This window comes from Papaver somniferum, unplaced genomic scaffold, assembly GCF_003573695.1.
Source record: "Papaver somniferum cultivar HN1 unplaced genomic scaffold, ASM357369v1 unplaced-scaffold_16, whole genome shotgun sequence".
Lineage (NCBI taxonomy): Eukaryota > Viridiplantae > Streptophyta > Magnoliopsida > Ranunculales > Papaveraceae > Papaver > Papaver somniferum.
Genome location: NW_020625486.1, coordinates 534,801 through 545,495, shown reverse-complemented (window position 1 = coordinate 545,495; position 10,695 = coordinate 534,801). Strand labels below are relative to the sequence as shown.

General features: G+C 38.4%; 1 pseudogene; it reads left to right on the top strand.

Annotated features, from left to right (window-relative positions):
- The first annotated feature begins 7,993 nt into the window (after nt 1-7,993).
- LOC113337377 lies at nt 7,994-10,437 on the top strand (annotated as a pseudogene).
- The last annotated feature ends 258 nt before the right edge of the window (nt 10,438-10,695 follow it).

Below are 10,695 nucleotides of genomic sequence, written 5' to 3'. Positions count from 1 at the left end.
AATTTTCTCAACGGCAGGCCATCAGCTTGTGACGGGAAAACAAAGTTTATTTTCAAAGATGTGTTAATTTTTTTGGGTAAAACTGTTGTTGTTAATATGAAATATGTACATGTGGAATATAACGAGGAAGCGGATCATTGGGAAGACGAAGCACGTACACGTAACTGGGTTGAAAGAAATTGGGCACATTGGGAAGAGATTCTCTCGCCAGAAGCTGATTTTGCTAGAAAAAAGTTTAAATGAAGGTAGCATTAACCAATTGAAGCTTTTAGAATGTTAATTAAGACCAAAGCATAGACAAAAAAAAAAAGGTTGAGGAAGGTGGGTTAACTGAAGATGAGTGTTTAGATAAACAATTTGAGATTACAGGTGAAATTTTAAGGTATGGAGTTCTGGTTTAAAGCTCTATTTATTGGAAATTGAGTTTTTGGATTTGCTGGGTTGTTTCATATTTTATTTTATTTTTGGAGATGAACATGTAAAATGTGTACTTTTATGATGTAGTATGACCAAGATTACTGGCGAAAACAAGGGGAGGATTATAGAGACGATATTGTATTATGGATGCTGCAAGGAAGTTTCTAATCTGTGTAGTAACACATCAGAACCTGGTTTCTACATTGCTTACGGTTTTGGATTCAGAATGAATTTGATTAGAAAGGTTAATTTTCATTACAGGACAGACTGAGTTTAAGTACTCGACTTATCTCAACTAGCACCCTATTCTCACGTGTAAGATACACGATTACATAACACTCTCAGCTCTCACCACACATAGCAACATTACATGTTATTACCCTCCCTCAATCACAAGTGGTCTGGAAACAGACGACTTGAGATTGTAAACACTCAGCTCTCACCACACATAGCAACATTACATGTCAAACAAACTAAGATGACTACATGGTACAGAATAACAAGGGAGTAGCAATGTAGCATAGAAGCAGCAAGTGTAGGAGATGAAAACAAGAGGTGGACTAGTCACAGCAGGTTACCATTTGATGTTGCATAGCATAGGCAAGAAGTAGGAGCTGCAGATAAGTACCAAAAAAGCATACCGAAATGTACATTTGTCTCACAGCTGAAGTTGTTGCAGGAATATCAATACCAGGATCAGCAATAGTTGATGCAGGGAAAAGAGGTACCAAGACTGAAGTATGAGAAACAGTTGTAGTAGGACAGACATAGGAGAACAATTGAATGCAGAGGTGAAAAATGTCAATGCCAACCAATCAGTAAAGGAGCTGCAACATTCTCACATGTAGCATAAGAACCGAAAAACAGCACACGAAAAACAGCACACGCTGTTTATGCAGCCTGAGCTTCCATTTTACTATCCCGGGCAGGTAAATTGTTAACGATTTTGTGGTGAAATTTAATCTTCAAATAGTGTTAACAGGGAAACTTACATCTGGAGAATATCCTGTGTGGGTTACCATTTAGGCCACCTATTGATTTGCCAGTTGATGTAGGTTGTGTACCATGTGTTTGTGGCCGAGCTGAAGCTAGAGGTTGTGATAGATGGTTTCATTTGAGTTGTTGTTCACTGTGTTCTCGTCAAGCTATTATTTTAGAAGATTAAATTTGGGTCTTTGTTTAGGGAATGGTGTTGGTCCTAAGAGATGGAACTTGGGATGTGTTTCCAATACGGTTACTGTTGGTATTCCTCCTCCTCCGACGAATAAACGTACGGCTGTTAGGCCCGCTTTTGGATATTAATGTTTCTCCTCCTAGAGATGCAGATGTTGTTGAAGAGGTTGAACGACGTTCTAGGTATGCCCCTCCCAGTTATCTATTAACCTTTTTCTTGTTTGATTTGGTTTTCTGCTGATTTGGGGTTTCTTTATTTGGTTCTTGTTAAGAGTAGAAAGGTTTTTCCTTTTTCTTGCATTAGTTGCCAAATTAGTCAGAGTTGTTATATGCATGTTTCATGCAGCCAGGACATTGTGTAAGTGCTTGCCACCTTATCAACTACTTCGTTTCAAAGCTCGAACATTTTCATAGAAGAATAGCAGAAAATGGTTCTGCTAGGGTGTAAAGGTAGACTCGTGTAAACCAGTTCTCTTCAACCTCAGGGAACTTCAGTTTTTAAAGACTTAGAACAATGTTAACAGTAACAAACCCTAAGAGCTTGGTCCGTCGGGTAGAGGGGAAAGTAATCAGGATTGTTCGGGTTTGTAGCGAGGTTCCATGATCTCATGCAGGCAGGACATCTATAGGTGCTTGCGATGTTAACAACAACTTCTTGAAAGCTCGATCATTTTGAAAAAAGGACTAGCAGCTTATACTTCTAGCTTAGATTCTAGGGGTAGGATCATATTAACCAGTACTCTATCTCAGGAGCCATAACCTCTAAAACCTTAGTACAATGTTATGAAACCTTAAGCTTGATGTGTTTGAGAGAGGTGTAACAAATAGGATCTGGGGGTTCTCAAGATGTAGGATTCCATAATCATTAAGGATTTTGGCTCTAATACGAAATCATATACCTCTTGCATCAAAAAATAAAACTGTTAATTGGGTCTGTTGTCTAGCAAGAAGAACTCCGATTATTGAATATTCAGGGGAGGTGGACCCATTGTTAGACTCAACACATTCTTCTGCTACATCCCATTTCCCACACGTTACTGAATATTAACATAACTACATTCAGAATGTGTGGAAACTTTTAGGTTTACCAATACTTGATTAAGTTAATCTATTAATCTATTCAGTACAAATGACCAAGAAATATCTGCATTTGAAATGAAGCGAGCATGCAAATATGGATAACTCTAATATGCTGTGTTTTAATATTACTGTTCTGTTCTTTTATTTTATAGACCACCTGACATTTAAAGGGCTTTCACGTGGAATTCTTTATTCTGTTCATCATGATCAAACATGTAGTTTTACATTGAAAGTCACCTTATTCTTATGTAGTCCCCAGCTCTAGTTAAACATGAGGTCGTAGCCATTTTGCCGGTTGTCACGCGCTCATGCCTAAGCTGACAAGTGACAAACAAGGAAAAGATCTTGCTGGTTCGTACTCTAGGTTGTTGTGACATTAAACCCTTGCGTGCTAGACATCAAGAGGTATCTCCTCTGTTGAAACTATTAGTCCACTTTAGGGGAATCAAACACTTGGGGAAGGTCCTGCACTGAGTGGCCGAAGATAAAGAAACCACTAGCTGACTGATAAAATGTAAAGCTGAGAATGGTTTGGGTGGTTAAGCAGAGAAAAACAAAGATGAATAAACTTCACACTTTTTCCTAGAACTAAGGATGTTCATTTCAGTACTTTGTTTAGAGGGCCTAACAGATTGGAGAACTATAGATATCGCCCAGTAATCGCCACTTTTGGAATTTTACTTAAAGGAACTAGTCAAGTGCTCACTTTAATTTTGATTGGTATGGTACACATACTGCGTATGTGATGCAGTTCGGATTATTTTAGGATCTTGAATCTGTTAAATTCCTTCACTTGTTGTTTTATGTGGTTGCTCTTATACCATCAACTGTGCACCGAGGTTTGTTCTTAATATATTAATGAAGATACACATTGAATTACAAATTGCAACAGTAAATAGTGATCAGATGGTTTCTCACCGTGTGTGTTATTTTTCATTTGGCTAATACTGTTGGAATAAGCAATGGCTGTGATTTAGCACACAAGAACAGCTGATGTTATGAGTAAGCTGCAGCTCCTGTTTCACATGGCAATGATATTTTAATTCATGTCAAATTTGTTGTTGCATGATTTTTGGTATTTTGTTAATATTGCTGTTGATTGTTAAACTTATATGTTAATTTTTTTTCTTGTGCTTGTAGGATGCATACTCTGGGTGATGCCCATTTTAGTGGCTTTCCATACGGTACTCCTGTGAAGTATTCGATCTTGTGGCATCCAGGTGCTTCACACCCCATTAAATTAGCTTCTGAAAGGTTCTTAAACCGCAGACCAACTATGAGTAGGAGTAATGAGGAGACAGATATGAACCCCACACCTATGAGAATATTTAGGATTATAATTCTTTTAGTTCCCCCAGAAGGAAAGAGCTTGCTAGACACTCGAGAACTAATAGTTGAAATGCGGATTTTTTTTCTCTGATGTCAATATTGTGGAACCTCATCAGAAATCTTGGGTGAAGTGCAAGAGTTAAGGAAGAGGACAGAGGGAAAACCATGGCTGTGATTCTAATTGACCTAATGTGAGATGCATTTTCTTCTTGACCTAACGTGGTTCTTCATTCAGCTTCTTTATGTAAAGTTATCATGGTAGGCTAGTCATGCTTCTGTGCTAATTCTAGTTCTTTCAGCTCAGCATACATACATTTGTTTGTGATTTCAGGATGAAGTCGTCTTTTCTCTGATAAGTCGGGGTTGCAAGATGAAGTTTTCGAGTTTTTGCTGGGGTAAGGTATCTGAGATGTTTGTTGAGGCCTGCCGTGAAGCTTTAAGAAGTCTTGCAGTGTTCAGCTCTATCGCACCCATGAGTCACATGGTACGAAGTCTTGATTTGTTACAGCTGCCAAGGACAATAAATGGCATTTGGTCAATGGAATATATTGATGAAGTTGATGCCCCTACAACTATTGTTACTGAAAGCAGCAACGAGATTCCTGAGTGCGCAAAAGTCTTGGAACCTGCAAAATAACTACCCACTAATGTTGGAACCAGGATTAGGATATGTGTCTACAAGGCGTTGGATAAAGTCCGCTAGAGTGGGTGAAGAAGATATTGCAACATTCGATTAGTAAGGAAGTATACAAGGGTGATGCTTCAGGGCCTATAAAGGTGCTTTTCTTTTCGATTGTATATAGCAATTTTTCTTCTTTTTCAGATTGCTTTTTCCTTTTAATCAAGTCTTCAGTTTACTTCATTTTTGTGGAGTTACACAAGTTAAATGAAGTAACCAATTTATTGTTTCAAATGTCGGAGAAAGAAAGAAATTGCAAAAATAGCTACGAGTTGGGATACAAAGAATAAAATAAATAGTCTGTCTATCTTACCATTCCTTGGCTGCTAGAAGATTTCGAATTTGATCTATTAAGTTATCTTTAAATTAAAACCATGCTATAATGTGTATAGAAACCCATGGCTTCTCAGTTGGCAAAAGTAGTATATTTTCTTGGCATCCTGCTTGTTTGTGAATCTACATTGATCTTGTTGATTGGATGCATAGGCAGCTGTTCTTTCGGTGCTGACATGTGTGACTGACAAAGTTCCACAGAGGAAACCTGTGGTTGTAAAAAACGAAAGGCGTCTCAAAACTATGTCTGATATTGTCTTGAAACAATGTCTGATATTGTCTTGAAACAGTGTCGTAGTGTACTGATTCTTGAAGATTAGGCAAAAACATTCTGCAATTTGCTCGGAATAACCTCACTAAACCCTAATGCTAATGAGGATGATGGCTTTCTTGGGTATCTTGTGCATTTGAGGTTAGCAATAGGCAGTTACGGTGTATCTTAAGAAGCTTTTCTAGAGGATGTACTTTCGGTATGTTGATTCCTATCCTATTTCTTGTGAATTAAAAATTACTTGGCAGAAATGTTCATCATAGCCTCGTGTATACCAGAAATTCTAAGAATGAGTTCTAGGTTCTAGCATATATTGTTACGAATATTTGCTTTTATAAGGTTTGGCACAACATACACACTGCATGTTGTGTATGGAGACCAGCCAGATCTGATGCTTTTAGCTGAGCAATTATCTGGAAATTTAGAATCACTGTATGAAAAATAGGTGTAGTTATTTTCCGTTGATCAATCTACCAATGCACTTCTACATCCATTTCCTGTATTACCTTGTAAACTTACTCTACGGCATATTCTTCCCAACAGGTGCTTGATCTTGTGCAGAAAATTAAGGTGGAGGTATGTTCATAACACCTTATTTGCGTATATTCTCAAGTTTTTATGAAGCTGAATTCCTGATAGACTTGTAGCTGTTCATTGCTAATAAGTATTCTGTAGGTCAAGTCACTATTTCCCCATTACATAGTCAATATTATTTTATTTATTTCCATGAGTAACTTCTTACGTAGTTTCAAAAAATTAGCAATTCAATTCCCCGAAATCGTTGGAAGGATTCTTTTTTGTTTAGTAACTTCTTACCTAGTTTCTATCTGTTATCTTATAAAAATTACCTTCCCTGTTATAACTAATAACCATCAGCCCTTTTGCCTGGTTCTCACTTCTCAGTAAAGTTTTTTACTCCCGATTACATCATGCTGTTTTCTAGTTTCTACTGTTAGTAAATAAGGATTGTTTCACATGTTAACAATAAAGCGTCAAATATGAGCCCTGAATTGTGTGATCAAAACTCCGTAAGCAACTAAGTTACAAAAATGTTATGTTATTTAATGAACCGATATTTTTCGTTCTTCTGTGCTGAGGGCCTTGTCAGGACACTTGTGTGGTTCTAATTCACTTTTATCTTGATGTAGAGGGGCTTCTTGCTGAAGTTTTTGAGGGACGAGTTGTTGAGCTCAGCCATTGTTCGTGAACACCTTGATCAATCTGCTGAAATATAGGCTGATGTGCAGAAGAAACTGCGTTCTTTTTCTATAGAATTGAGAAACCTAAAGTATAAAGAAAAATCCTCACAAAAGAAAGCAAAGTCATGCTTAATGAAGTTGGTGAAGCTGGAAAAGAAGCAGTAGTCAGTATGCTTCTGAACCTTAGCAGAGGTATTCATCAGCACCAAACTCTGAGTAAAGTTACAACTTCTGCACATCCTTCTCTTGTATGATTCAGCTTGGTGATGTTTCCGAGGAAAATGATTCTAGCAATGTGAATAATATTTCTAATTGGTCATTTGGGATTCAAGGGAGTAACGGAAGTAGACACCTAAGTGTGTTGGCTGCAGATAGTGATAGTCAAAAGACAGATGGTCTTTCAGTTCTGGATGACAATCTTGTACTTAAAAGTCTGTCCCCAGATAAGGCTTCTAAAAGTAGTGAATCAATCAAATACAGCGAGGTACAGCTACCAGATCTCCAGCGAAATCAAGTAGGTGACCTGAGAAAGGAACTTGCCGCAGAAAGTACCATGAGTGAGAAACATGAAGTTGGTACAGAAATCACTGATTGCGTGTGTCCCATGTTTGAAGTTCTAAATGAACCACGAGCCTACAAACTTGAGGTGGACTCACTCAAGAATGAGATTTCACGTATGGAAAATCCAAGTGGAGGCTTAGAATCGCAGTTTCTTAAGCTTTCCATGAGCAGGGAATTTTTAGGTAGGGACAATTGGAGACTTTACTGGGATCTGAATGTGCCAGGAAAATGTCCATGGTTGATTGTTGATGGTAGTACACCAGCCAATAGTATGCCAGCTGATGCAAAGAGTAGCAATGCAGTAGAGGGTTCATCTTCGGCTTGTCTCTGGAGTTCATGGGTTTCCTATGTTTCTGATGTAGAAAATCCAAGAACTTGTTGGATTGGTTGAATGGTAGCGATCCTAGAGAGAGAGAGAGAGAGAGTTGAAGGAATCCATTCTGCAGATACACAGAAGTCTCAGTCCTCTCAACAAGCTGGAAATCATTTTCTTGATGACTGCCAAGTCACTGGGTAGAGGACTTTTGACGGTGAAAAAGGTGGAACTTCTTGCAACAAAAGCTTCAGCAATATTGGAAACGATGTATGGGCCGTATGCATGGAGCCAGAAACATTTGATATCATCCCAAAGAGGCAGGGTAGGAAGTTGTAAGAAACTTATGATAATAAAATATATAGGTGTGAAAGCCTAGAACTGGTCTGGCCTTCCAGACCCCATTGTGTTAATTGCCATCAGACCTTTTCCACCAACTTGGAACTCGAGGGGCATAATGATGGGAAGAGCAACTCACTGTCACCAGCCAATGATGAAAGCAAGGAAACTGATGATCACGCAAAAGGGAAAGTAAGCTCCAACCGAGGGTCATAAATCATTTGAAGTCATATTAGAGATGCCATGGGTGAAATTTTTTGTTTAGTTAGTCACTTGTATTTGCGCCATGGGAGGACCCAATGCCGGAGACCGGAGAAAGACATTTTGCACAGAGGAGTTGGGTTGTTGCTGCTGTGTCAGTGGCGAAAAGGGTGGCTGAAGAACTTGGTTGCCGTTTGGGTGAGGAAGTTTGTTATGCTATCAGGTTTCAGGACTGCACTGGACCTGATACTGTAAATCAAGTATATGACTGACGGTGACGGTATGCTTATTAGGGAGATTTTGATTGATGAAAGCCTCTCTCAGTACTCTGTTATCACGCTTGATGAAGCTCGTGAGAGGACGATCCATACTGCTGTTCTTTTTGGTTTACTCAAGCAACTCTTTAATCAAAGACCTGACCTTCGGTTGATAACATCTGCCACTCTAGATGCAAAAAAGTTTTCTGGTTATTTCTTCAATTGTAATTTCTTCCCCATTCCTGGGACAACCTTTCCATTTGAGGTCATGTACACAAAACAACCAGAGAGTGATCATTTGGATGCTTCATTGATCACTGTCCTGCAAATCCACTGGACAGAACCTGAGGGTGATCTTCTCTTCCTAACTGGTCAGGAGGAAATTGAATATACTTGTCAGTCCCTTTATTGTCAGGATTTTTATTGAATCACTGGCAACCGCGGAATAACAGGATCTTGAGATATTATGATGAATAATAAGTAAACCAAGCACAAGCACCAATAATAATACGAGAAAGATAAATCAACTCACAAGACACGAGATTTATAGTGGTTCGACCAATACATACAACGTGTGTATATTGTCTATGTCCACTTTGAGCCGCACCAACTCAAATCCACTATGAAGAAAACGATTACTATGTCGTGTGAATCCTAGCGAACCCTTGGTTACACCGCAACAATTACAGGAGACCATAACCTTGTCTCTTGTTCCTCACCAATATGCTCTCACAACCAAACCCTAGCTTTTTACCCTAAAAGCTATACAATTTTCTTCACACACACTTGACCTTCACGGTAGCACAGGATCCTCCCTAACAAAGAGACCAAAAACCTAAACACAAGGTCTTACCACTCTTCTAGATTGGATGTCTACAAACCTACAATTCTTGTCCTATATATAGATAACACAAACTTGGTCACCAAGTGTTAGTCTCCTATTAGGAAACCAAACTCTTTCCTAATATATTTCCTACTACAATTAGGAAATCCACCTCAATGTGGAAAAGGCCAAAAATAGAAAACCACTTATTTCCTAACATTTATGGGAGAATGAAAGGGCTTGGGGAAAATGTAGCTGAGCTAATTATCTTGTCTGCGTACAGTGCTCTTCCGAGTGAAATGCAATCAAGAATATTTGATCCTGCTCCTGGGAAGAGGAAGGTGGTCGTAGCTACTAATATTGGTGAGGCATCTTTGACTATTGGTGGTACATTTTGTGTCATTGATCCTGGAATTTCCAAGCAGAATGTCTATAACCCGAAGCAAGGACTTGATTGACTTATCATCACTCCCATCTCACAAGCATCTGCTAAGCAAAGTTTTTTCAGCCCGAGGGAGATCATCTCACTCTTCTTGCTGTTTATGAGGCATGGAAAGCGAAGAATTTTTCCGGGCCATAGTGCTTTGAAAACTTTGTGCAGTCGAGATCTTTGAGTAGGGCGCAAGACGCAAGGAAACAACTTCTCACCATTATGGACAGGTATGGCGACTAATCTTGGATATATCATTATATTGTTAATTAGGAGGCTGATTATTTTTTCTTTCTCCAAGACACTTTTACTTTGGTATAAATCTTGTTTTTAGTCGGGGAAAGGTAAAATGAGGTTATATCAAAAGTATCTTACTGGATTTTATTTTCATGGAACACCTGAGATATTGTATTATTTACAATCATTTTGTTTGATTAAATATCACGGTGGATTGCAGAATAATTAGGTGTCTTTTGTCCTGCTTCACGTCTGAGAACGCCTCGGTTATGACTTACCAGAAGTCTTCAACTAGGAGGAAATGTTATAGTGTGTTCCTCTAGCTCACTGGATCACTTCATTAAACACGTTGATTAATATTTCCTTGTGTGGTCGTTTACTGTCCACACCTATGATCTTGACAGCTATTTGTGTTTGGAAATAAATAATGGATCAGTTCAGACCAAATCTTCTTGTTGTTTTGCTCATTTCTCTTATACCATTTTCTCTCTCTCTCTCTCTTTTTTTTTTTTTTTTTTTTTTTTTTTTTTTTTTTTTTTGAATATCTGCTTCTTAGGGTAGATTGGAAATTATATATTAGTGTATCTTTTGTTTCTGTTATGAGGATCTGTAGTCCATAATTACCTTGATTTCTGTGCTTTATAAATGTTACCCATTTCTAATAAATGGAACTAGCATAACTAACATCGCTCTCTCTGGATTTTCAGGTATAAGCTGGATGTCGTTTGTGCGGGAAAGAATTTCACCAAAATGAGAAAGGAAATTGCTGCAGGATTCTTCTTCCATGCAGCTTGAAAGGATCCCCAGGAGGGTTACAGAACACTAGTGGAGAACCAAATCTTTTTCAGAGTTAGACAGATTGATCTACCACGAGCTGGTAATGACTACAAAGGAATACATGTGTGAGGTAACAGTCATTGACCCTGAATGGCTTGGCCCCAAGATTCTTTAAAGCTGCAGATCCCATAAAGATGAGTAACCATGATTTTGTACCGTTCCTTTCTCTTTCTGCTTTTACCTTTTAAGAAAGGATCAGAGTGGAGTAATTTGTAA